Source organism: Leucopleurus acutus (assembly GCF_964270905.1).
Source record: "Leucopleurus acutus genome assembly, contig: HAP1_SCAFFOLD_433, whole genome shotgun sequence".
Lineage (NCBI taxonomy): Eukaryota > Metazoa > Chordata > Mammalia > Artiodactyla > Delphinidae > Leucopleurus > Leucopleurus acutus.
The window spans coordinates 199,033-210,977 of record NW_028138932.1 but is presented as its reverse complement, the minus strand read 5'-3'; the positions used below and the strand labels follow the sequence as shown (position 1 = coordinate 210,977).

The following is an 11,945-nucleotide window of genomic DNA, read 5'->3' as shown; positions in this document are numbered from 1 at the left end:
CTGAACTGTCTAGTTCCATGCAGTTTTATATACATATATGTATAATTATTGTTTTATGATTTATCAAACTCAGTTGAAAATTTGCATCACTGATATACATTAGAATTTAAGCATTTGCCCAGGTATTCAAGGAAAAAAATGTACTTGTCTTGTAATTTCCATAGGGGTACTTACTTTCACATCTTCCCTTCACTTTGCAATCGAAAACATGGCAGGGGAAATATTATCTTACTGGTCTTTGAGTTCCCCTTAGCTATCTGCAAGTCCTTAAACAGCCTTTGTGGCTTAACCAAAATTCTCTTCCATCTTCATTCCGCTAACAGATGTTGGTCTAAGCATGTACTTATACTAAAAAATGCATGACCACGTTGTCTCTACACATCTATAATTTTATGTTAACACTATCATTATGTAAGCTATACTTTAATTGTAATTATAACAGATTTTATGTCAACACACATCCATTTCTAGTGTTCATCTGGTGTTCAAGGGGAGAGCAGCATGTCGTAAATTTTATCAAAATATAACATCTGGAGAATAGAACAGAGGGTAATTGTGTAATTCTGTATTCACGCTAATTAAGTTCAGTGGAGTTGGCATAATAGAATTAAGATGAAAAAAAAAAAAGACATTGAGGTACCATGGCTCCCTCTCCTAACACACCCTTTTCGTATCCGAGAGCAGAGACTCAGCACCTTTCTGTACAGAAATGGAGACAGGAAGAGGCCAGAGGATGAATGACAGGCCCGAATGAGGTGGAACTTTGAAGAGCAACATGGAAATGAAATACTTCTTTTGTATTTGGTAGGTGGGGAAAATGTACCAGCGTGTATGCCTACTGGGACCACGTTTTCCAGAACAGTTAAGCCCAGTGTCAACTATGCTGTCCCACCTTCCTCGTAAGTAGGAACATACTGTTACTTGAATCTTTGCTTCCTGTTTCTTGATACCTGGTTGAGAAGATTATCACAGGAACTGCATCTTGTTAGCAAATACACTGTTTTGAAATGATTGACACTCACTGAAGAGTGGCAACTCCAAGCTTGCTCTCTCTTGATCTTGGACTATTTAAGTCTGGAGTGCAGGAGTGGGTTATGGGGAAAGACCATATGAAGACATATGAAAGACCATATGTCTTCAGCATAATGGTTATAGCATAATGGTTAGGAGTGTAGGTGCTGGTTCAAATCTCTGCTTTCCACTTGCTAACCATATGAGCTTGGGCAATTTACCTGATTACCTGAACCTCAATACTCCTGCCTATAAAATGATGTTAATAATATTTCATCCCCATAGACTTGTTTTCAATGTTAAAATGAAGTCACTTACACCAAGCACTTAATACAATGCCTAGAGCATAGTAAAGTCTATTATTATCACTATTACTACTACTACTACTATTATTATTATTACTATCACGATGCCAGGTGCTATTTTTCCTATGCCTTATTCCATTATCTTCTGCCCTGTCCCCCCATTTCTGTCTTGTTTCTGTACAAGGGTAGGTTTGTCACAGAGCATTTTCTTTCCCTAGTGTCTGACTCTTAGTCATCAAGGTGACTGGTCCACGACCCGGCATTCATTGCTGCTCGTTGAAGCAACCCATTTTGAGAAGGGGAGTTGGATATTGATGCCAAGTTGGGTCAAGGAGAGAGAATTTTCTCTCTTCTGCACTCAGAGAGCTAAGTGAAATATTCAGGCCTCAGAAGGAGAATCAGGCAAAGGGCAACATGCTTAATTTCATACCTTAGTGATTAAGAACAAGTCAGACAGGCTGGATTTGAACTCATTTCCGTCATGTACTGACAACGGGATCTTAGGTGCTTTTGTAACCCATCTGAGGCTCAGTCAACATCTGAAAGAGACGAATAACATTATCAGGACCTAGCGTATAGCCTCGTTGTAATAAGTGAGTAAATCCTTTCAAAACGTTCAGCACGTTGTTTGGCATATAAACACTTAATAAAATTTAGCTTCTTTGACTACTACCGCTGCTAATATTATTAAGTAGCTGAGCAGATCCGAGGCCCATTTTTTTCTTAGATTGCACATAATCATTTGGACAACCAGCTCACATTGATCAACCGTTGCTTATATATAAACCCCCATGAACCCAAAGGTGCTTTAACTCTCTCCCAGTCAGAGCCTGTTCTGGGGGCAGAAGCAACACCGGCACTACCCCCGTCATCTTTGCCTTTATTGTCACTACACTCGCCTGCCGTACTGAGCACTTTCTGTTTGCCAGGCACCAAATTTAGCCCTGCGTATGCACTATAGCATATAGTTCTCACACTCAGGTGGGAGACATTATCATCATCCCCAACTTTCAGATAAAGTCGCCGAGGTGCTGGAAAGGTAAGAAACTTGACCCACAGCAAGAGATGGAGCCGGAGTATTCAAACCCTTCTCTCTGACCTCAAGAACCCTTAAATATTAGCATACTACTACATCCTGGTAAGAAAATCTGCTTCCAGCCACTCTGGTGAGAGTAGAAGTGATTCTCAGTCCCCACATTCCTCTATTGCCCATGCCACCCTAGCCTCAGGACTAGGGGGGAAAGGAAGTGATCTCTTCAAAGAGCAGCCAAAGGGAACCTACTCCCTTCTGCCTTTTCGTAATCAACTAACCAATATTTTATTTCCTTCTTAAGAGTCCGCACATGTTCCTTTTGGTACTTAGCTTGGCCTTTTAGGATTCTGACATTCTGTACGTGACTCATCCACTGTATTTCATGTTAATTTATTGAGGTCAAGTATAGGGTCTTACTCATCCTGCAGTCCAGTTATCCCCTGTCGCATCTAACTCCGTTCTTTTCTTCTCGTAGGACATCTGCAGATATTTATTTGAATTTTGTTGAATTGTTCTCATCAATAGTACATTAAAAGTTATACAGAAAGTGCTTTCTTATAAGGAAAACCATCTAAATAGATTTCTAGCTCTTTACTTTTTATAGCACTGTTGTAGAGATTATAGATCTCCAGGTAATATTTTTTAGATAGAGTTCTTCATATCGTCTTATTTTTACATATAACGATAAATCTGAATTTTCTCTATCAAACCTCCGAGACTTCACCGGCTTGTAACTTAGCTTGTTGATTATGTGTTGCTGACTTTTCCACTTACAATGATATTTGATCCTGGTAAGGATGGGGCTGGGTGGGAAGGTACATCTTAGGGCCATAAATTGGTTTTGTAGAGAACTAACGTAAAGATCTAAAGTCTCATCATATTTCTGCAGAACTCATGAATCATTTTATTATAATTCCATTCATTCAGGGAGTATAAAACCATTTTCAAATTGTTATTCCTAATTTGTTCATCTTCTCTTCCTTAGTCGTAGTGAGAAGAGAGCAGGCTGAATGGACGAAAGTCATTATGACCACTGGGGCCACTAGGGTAGGCATCAGTCCCAGAGTTTTGTTTTCATCTCTCCGCTATTAATATTGACTAATGTCTTGAGTGCTTACTTGGTGCAAATTACTTAGCCGACCATGGCAAATGGATTGTGTCATTTCATCCCCTGATAGTCATACAATTAATGTATGTATTATTATGATATCTCATAATGCATACATGGAACAGAGCCTCAGAAGTAGTTATTTGCTCACGAAAATATGGTAGATGTGGAATTTGGGCTCAGGTCCGATAGACTCCTAAGTCACTCCTAGTGATTTTTACCACTAAATTAAAGTTGTATACCTCGGGAGAGTAGATAGTTTCTAAAATTTCCTCAGCTCTAACGTTTTATAATTAAATTTTTGTCTGATGGCAAGCTTAACAGTTAAGATGGGTAGGAAGGAATGCCAGCCTGTTGAATGGAATTTCCCTGAAATAAGCCTGTTTTATGACACCAGTTCACTCATTCATTCACTCAGCATGTATTGAATGTTTGCTCTGTGCAAAGGCATTTTAGGCATCACAGTGGAGTGAGCGCCCCTTCCATAGACTCTCCTGCAGCACTCAGAGAAGTCTTGGACTGGTTTGCCTGTTATGGAATGGGGCTTGGTGATAGAAGCCTGGTTTGTCCTCCACTGATAAAACTAAGACATACTCATATGAGTTTACAGGCATCTTGAAGCCGTGAGATAGTAACACACATGAATCTTACCATTTTTGCCTGGGATTAATGATATAAAGGCTTTGGATTTGGGTATGGAAAATGGGTGCAATTATGGGTGTGTTGGTTCTACATATATATGGACATCACGTGTCATCAGCCTGCAGCTACCTGCCGTTCCTCACTACTCCTTTTCACAAACCAAACAAGTACCTTCTTGTCTCTCCTGTGGATAAGCTCTTGACAGTGGCACTAGGGCCTCCCTCAATAAGTACATCATTGGCTAAACCAGTGGTTTCTCAGATATGCTCATTGAACAACCCTTAAGGTGGATTGACATTCCACTGCCTGGAATAGAATATGGTGTTCTTTAGAAATCGGGGGGAAAAAACAGGCCACCAGACGTACTTTCTTTAATTTAAATTGTTTTTATATATATATATATATATATATATATATATATGAACAGTTGTTATATATGTGTATGTATACTCGTTCATATATATGAATGATTTAAAATTGAAGAGAGATATATACACACACACACATATATATATATGTATATTTAAATTTTGGCTTCTGTTAGCAAGTAGTAAATTAAATTATTAGCAGATCCATACTGCAGGGAAATAACCAATCAGATTTCATTCAGTAGCTTGCTTTTTTGTAGATTTATGGTTGTGATTTTATATCTGCAGGTATGTTTGCTGAAGAAAATATTTCTACCACTTTACACAAAATTAAATTCATTTAATACCAATGCGGCATGTCTCAAATGTCTTAATACAGTTTTAATCTTTAATCGCATCAGAAGTATGAAATTAGAAACATACCCCAAAATCATTTGAAGATATAATTACTTTCATTTCCCTTATACTTTTGAGACTTTTGAAAAATAAGTATTTAGTTGTACTTATCTGTTTCTGTCTCTCTAAGGATAGCAAACACTGAAACACAATTCTTTTTAAAAGTCAATATTAAAAATATATTGTCCAAGATGATCAAAACTAAGGAAGTGGCAAAGAAATTCAAAAATTTAAACTTTCAAAGGGTGCTTTTTTTGTGAATGTGTAGTACTTGTTCTTCTGAAGGAATTAATCTTTTTAAAAATTTAACTTATTTTTTATTGACGTATACTTGGTTTATAGCATTGTGTTAATTACTGCTGTACAGCAAAGTGACTCTATTCTACATATGTATATACATTGTTTTTCATATTCTTTTCCATTATGGTTTATCACAGGATATTGAATATAGTTCCCTGTGCTATATAGTAGGACCTTGTTGTCTAGCCAATCTATATATACCAGTTTGCATCTGCTAATCCCAAACTCCCAGTTCATCCCTCTCCCACCTGCTTCCCCCTTGGCAGCCACCAGTCTATTCTCTATGTCTCTGATTCTGTTTCTGTTTCATAGATAGGTTCATTTGTGTCATATTTTAGATTCCACATATAAGTGGTATCATGGTATTTGTCTTTCTCTTTCTGACTTACTTTGCTTAGTATGATAATCTCTAGTTGCATCCATGTTGCTGCTGCAAATGACATTATTTCATTCTTTTTTTTATGGCTGAGTAGTATTTCATTGTATATATGTACCACATCGTCTTTATCCATTCATCTGTTGATGGACATTTAGGTTGTTTCCATGTCTTGGCTATTGTGAATATTGCTGCTGTGAAGATCAGGGTGAATGTGTCTTTTTGAATTATAGTTTGGTCTGGATATACGCCCAGGAGTGGGATTGCTGGATCATACGGTAGGTCTATTTTTAGTTTTCTGAGGAACCTCCACACTGTTTTCCACAGTGGCTGCACCAACTTACATTCCCACCAACAGTGTTGTAGGAGGGTTCCCTTTTCTCCACACCCTCTCCAGCATATGTTATTTGTAGACTTTTTAATGATGGCCATTCTGACTAGTGTGAGGTGGTACCTCATGGTAGTTTTGATTTGTATTTCTTTAATAATTGGCAGTGTTGAGCATCTTTTCATGTGCCTATTGGCCATCTGTATTTCTTCTTTGGAGAAATGTCTCTTTAAGTCTTCTGCCTCTTTTTTTGATTGGGTTGTTTGCTTTTATTGTCATCAAGTTGTATGAGCTGTTTGTATATTTTGGAAATTAAGCCCTTGGTGGTCGCATCATTTGCAAATATTTTCTCCCATTCTGTAGGTTGTCTTTTCATTTTGTTTATGGTTTCCTTTGCTGTGCAAAAGCTCGTAAGTTTGATTCGGTCCCCTTTGTTTATTTTCATTTTTATTCCTATTGTCTTGGGAGACTGACCTAAGAAAACATTGGTATGATTTATGTCAGAGAATATTTTGCCTGTGTTCTCTTCTAGAAGTTTTATGGTGTCATGTCTTATGTTTAAGTCTTTAAGACGTTTTGAGTTTATTTTCGTGTATGGTGAAAGGATGTGTTCTAACTTCACTGGTTTATATAAGGCTGTCCAACTTTACCAACACCACTTGCGGAAGAGCCTGTCTCTTTCCCATTATATATTCTTGCCTCCTTTGTCAAAGATTAATTGTCAAAGATTAACTGAGGTGTGTGGGTTTATTTCTGGGCTCTGTATTCTGTTCCATTGATCCATATGTCTGTTTTTGTGCCAATACCATGCTGTTTTGATTACTGTGACTTCGGAGTACTGTCTGAGTCTGGGGTGGCTATGCCTCCAACGTTGTTCTTTTTCTTCAGGATTGCTTTGGCAATTCTGGGTCTTTTATGGTTCTGTATGAATTTTAGGATTATTTGTTCTAATTGCGTGAAAAATGTCATGGATAATTTGGTAGGGATCGCATTAAATCTGTAGATTGCTTTGGGTAGTATGAGCATTTTAACGGTATTAATTCCTCCTACCCAAGAACATGTGATGTCTTTCCATTTCTTTGAATCATCTTCACTTTCCTTTATTAATGTCTTAACAGTTCTCAGCGTATAAGTCTTTTGCCTTCTTGGTGAGGTTTATTCCTAAGTATTTTATTTTTGGGGTTGTGATTTTAAAAGGCATTGTTTTTTTACATTCCCTTTCCGATATTTCATTGTTGGTATAAAGAAATAAAACCAATTTCTGTATGTTAATCTTGTATTCTGCTACCTTGCTGAATTCGTTTATCAGTTGTAGTAGTTTTCATGTAGAGTCTTTAGGGTTTTCTATATATAGTATCATATCATCTGCATCTAATGACAATTTTACCTCTTCCTGAAGGAATTAATCTTGAAGTTCTACTAAGACTTTTGGGGTACCTGTGTGGTTTTTTTTTGTTTTGTTTTTTTGTTGTTGTTTTTTTGCGGTACGCGGGCCTCTCACTGTTGTGGCCTCTCCCGTTGCGGAGCACAGGCTCCGGACGCGCAGGCTCAGTGGCCATGGCTCACGGGCCCAGCCGCTCCGCGGCATGTGGGATCTTCCCGGCTCGGGGCACGAACCCGTGTCCCCTGCATCGGCAGGCGGACTCCCAACCACTGCGCCACCAGGGAAGCCCTGGGATACCTGTTTTAATGAGCCACTACTTCCTGCCTGAGATTGCACTATGCACCAGAGATTCTAGAATTAGCATAATAAAACGAATAATGCAAACAACAGCAACAAATCTTCACAAACCTTCCTTGCAAGGAAGTAAAGTCCACTGGAAAAACAGACAAGTGAAACACACATTCAAAATGGCAGTGATTCTCAAACATTTATGTGCTGAAAAATCATGACAAGCATGATAACCGGGGCAATTACTAGAGCCCTTCTCCAGCTGGTCAGGTGTAAGGTCCTGTAACTCTATTTTTGGTGAATGCCTCCAGGAGAGTCTGAGACAGATGTTCTCAGTTGTCGTCAACCTTTAGTGTGCATCAGATTTGCCTGAGAATGTTGTTAAAACACAGATTGCTGGGCTCCAGTGCCAGAGTTCTAACCAGTTCCCAGGTGTGGCTGATATTGCTGGCCCAGGGACCACATTTTGAGAACCACCTTTCAAAACTCTGCAGTATGCGGTTGTGTGTGTTGTGAATGAGACGGGCCCAGAGAACCAAAGGAGGGCAAAGGGACTCTGCCCTAAATTAGTCAAAGGTAACAATAGCAGCTAGAATTGATTGACCCAAGAAAAAATTATAAGAACTTTACCTGCATGTGCTCATTTAATCCTTTCAGTAAGGTACGTAGGTGCTACTTAGTGTTCCTCTTTTACAGGGGTGTCCAGAGAAGGTAACCACTTTGCCCACGTCCTAAACTGGTAAGTAACAGATTAAGAATTCAAGTCTAGGAAGTCTGATTCCAGAGCCCACACCTCTACCCTTTCTGCATGTAGAGAGGAGTAAAGGGTTGTCAGTGAAGCCTTCCTGGGGGCCCTGGCCTCTGAGTGTAGATAGAAGGATGAGTGGACATAACGATCATTATTTGTGTGTGGTGGGGGTAGGGGAGGAAGTATGAAGGCTTCCAGAAGAGCCCACCCTCCCCGTGCATCTGCTATAAGCAAGTCTGATGATCAGGAGTCCGGAACATGAGTATGACTATGGGATACTGAGAAGGGTTCTAGAACCCTGAGGTTAGAGTTCTGGATCAGTTAGTAGGTAACAGAAAGTGAATGAGTGATTTACCTTACTTTCCACGGGTAGCAGGAAGTTTGGAGATAGACCCTCTAGCGTTAGTCCAGCTGCTGAAGGGCATCACCAGGGGACTGGGTTGCTTCGCTCTTACAGCTTCCACATCTCTAGCATGTCCACATAGCTTCAAAGTGACCCCAGAATCTCCAATAGTGTTCCAACAATTTGGGCAGGAAGAAAGAAAAGGAAAAAAAAAAAGAAATTAAGAAAAAAAAGGCAGTGTCTAATTCAGAGAGCAAATATTTTACCACAGATGGTCATTGGACTTGCACTTAGATCTCATCAGCTCGGATTTTAAACTGGCCACCTTAGCCTTAAGGATAATGGGGTCTCCTAAACCAGGCTCTGATAGTAAGGAATAAGGAGAGAGTGGTACTGCTTAGCAGTGCCTGCTGTCCCAAACAAATATTATCCCCAAACTATTTTTTTTATCCTATATTTTACTTTAAAGAATGGAGGGGAAACATTATGTATCTGTAAATAGCCTTTTAGAAAGGGTACAATTATATAGTTATACAACCCCCTGGAGGGCTCCTTTCTTCTAAAATCTCTTTAAAAACTGTTCAAGGTTAAGGACATTTTTATCTTAATTTAGTAACTTGCAGTCGATTATCTTGGAATGACATCCTCTCTCTGCAGATGTTCTGTCAGGCTTTAGAAAATTCTAGAAGTGGACAGAGAAGTCTTATGGTACATGTATTTGCAATATGCACGTCTTTGAAATGAAATCCATTTAGGGACCAAAAGGCATTTCATGTCTTTGCTATACATTTTCACGTATTTGCCTTTCCAGAATTCCTTTGAGCAAATCTGTTAGATGTACCCCATCCGTTTCTCCCATCTGAATTCTTTATTACTAAACATTCTTCAGTATGCTCTCACTCCCCTCTGTCAAAGGCGTTTCTCTGGGTCCTCACCCTTCTCATCTCACATGTGAATGCGTATCTTAAACTGAAGCAACAGTCTGCTATGACTTCTCCATAACTTGAAGAACCCGTCTTTGCGGGGAAAAAAGTAGACTTACTAACTTAAAAGGTAAAATGCGCACAATATTTCTGAGAATTAAAAACTAAGATAAAAACATAAGCAATGGAAAAAACTTAACAGTGGATCCTTTTCAAAGACTTTATTTTACAGAGAAGGCAACTGAGGTTTAAAGAAAAAATGCGTTAGTTAAACACTAAATAATAAACCTTAAACCTCAGTGGAGCAACACACGGACAGTTCATTTCTCACTCACTCAGGAGTGTAGTATGGACTTTGGTGGTCTGAGGGTCACTTTTCTGCTCAGTTATTCAGGGACCCACCACCTTCATCAAGTGGCTCTACGTTTGTCCTAAAGAGGAAAGGAGAGAGGAAGCTGCGAGCTACAATTATCAACTCGTTATCCTTCAGACATAAACTCTTCAGGTCACCTCTGGTCACATTCTTTGGGATGGAACCATACCCAGATGCGAGCGGAGATGGAGAATGTTGCTCCTATCTTGGTCCTAGTGATGCCTCTACAGGCTGGAGGAGCTAATTAAAGTGTAGTCAACAGCTCGTTGTTTCTGCCACAATGAGTGATTAGCCTAAGACTGTGGATTAATTATGTGTGTGTGTCACATATACATATAATACACACAAACATATATATGTGTGTGTATATATACATTTTTTAGCATGAGTTGACACATGGGGCTTCTGCCGTATCAAATGAGTACAAACTGCCTCTTGTTGCTTTTTCTTAATTGAAGTTGACTACTACTATCTATTTCCCTTCATTTTGCTACCTCCCCCCCGCCTTTCAGTATTATATGAAAATTCTGAAAGAAAGAATTTCAAAGTTTCCAGTGCTTTTAAAGGTAATAGAATACTCAGACCTTAACAATTTTCCTGTGTGAAACTTTTGCCAGACTAAAATAGTTAACTTATGAAAAGTAAATTTAGAAAGATACAAAAGAGAAAATAAGCTGATTTTTTTTTTTTTTACACAAATGCCCTGAGCCAGGGTGGAAAATAAATGGAAAACTGGAGGAATTTAGATCCTTTTGTTGTAAATTTAAATATTTTTAATTGTAAAAATAATACAGGCTCGTTGCAGAAACTCCAAAATTGAAAGGATTTAAAGAAAAAAGGAAAAATAACTCAAAATCCCATTTCTGATAAATCATCTCTGTAACATTTTTGAGGGTATCTTTGGAAACTTTTTTGTGACGGGGTGCATATAAATACAATGCAAGTATAAAATACCTTTAATTATTATATCAAACTACAAAACAGTTCTATAACATTTTTATTTAGTAATATAAGTATGGTTACTCATCACCTAATAAAAATCTGCAGCATCATTTTTCATGGTTGAACAGCATTCTATTATTTATTTAACCAGTCCCTACTGTTCAACATTTAGATTATTCCTGTTTTGCTTTGCAAAACAATGAGACAAGCATCCTTGTTCATATGTCTTTGAGCATTTGTTTATTTCCTTAGAATGGACTTCTAGAACTTGAATGGCTGGTTGTCAGTTCTGGTACATACTGACATATTGTCTTCCAGAAAGGTTACCGTGCTTTTTATTTCTACCAAGAATTTAACATCCAGTGTGGTTTCTTACACACACTCATCAGTACCAGTATTATCAATATCAATACCAGTATTATCAAGTTTCTTAAAACTTTGTCATTCTAGTCAGTAAAATATGACACCTGAATTATTTTATTTGTATTTCTTTGATTAATAACAGCAAGGTTGAACATATTTGCATATCTTTATTGGCTGTTAATACTTTTTAGTTTGTGACTTTATGACATCCATTTTTCATTGATGTATAACAACCTTTTATATATCAATGTGTTTATTTTGTTGTTTGTTGTAAATGCAATTTTTTCTCTTCATTTATTAATTTTTATTTTGTGTGTGTTGAACTGCTTTAATACTGTCAAGTCCATTCAAAAACCCTTTAATGAACACAACAAATGTGGAAAATCAGTCATTCTCCTGCATTTTGTAATCAATTTATTTCCTTTTGGGCAGTACGGAAATGTAAGTTCTTATTTCATCTTATGGTTGGAAAGAATCTATTCCCTCAGAAAGGGATTATAGTCTCCATGATGCAGTAATGGGAGATTTTATAGGGTAGGCAGGGTCTACAGAAGAAAAAACCCTAAATCACACTCCATTGGTGGTTGCCTTATTTATAAAAATGGCATTTGAGGTTGTGTGACTGCCATCAGGTAAGCAAAATTAATTTTTAGCATGAAGTACTCCTATCAGCAAGAACAGCCTAGGATAGGCTAGCAGTAAGAAGTGAGGGGT

At 38.1% G+C, this 11,945-nt stretch overlaps 1 long non-coding RNA gene across 1 annotated transcript in view; it reads left to right on the top strand.

The window, feature by feature from the left end:
- Positions 1-369: 369 nt before the first annotated feature.
- LOC309978961 overlaps positions 370-11,945 on the top strand; it is a 68,546-nt gene continuing 56,970 nt past the window's right edge. Inside the window, exon 1 of the long non-coding RNA XR_014327170.1 lies at positions 370-899. This is a non-coding gene — a long non-coding RNA (uncharacterized lncRNA). The remainder of the gene's footprint in view (positions 900-11,945) is intronic.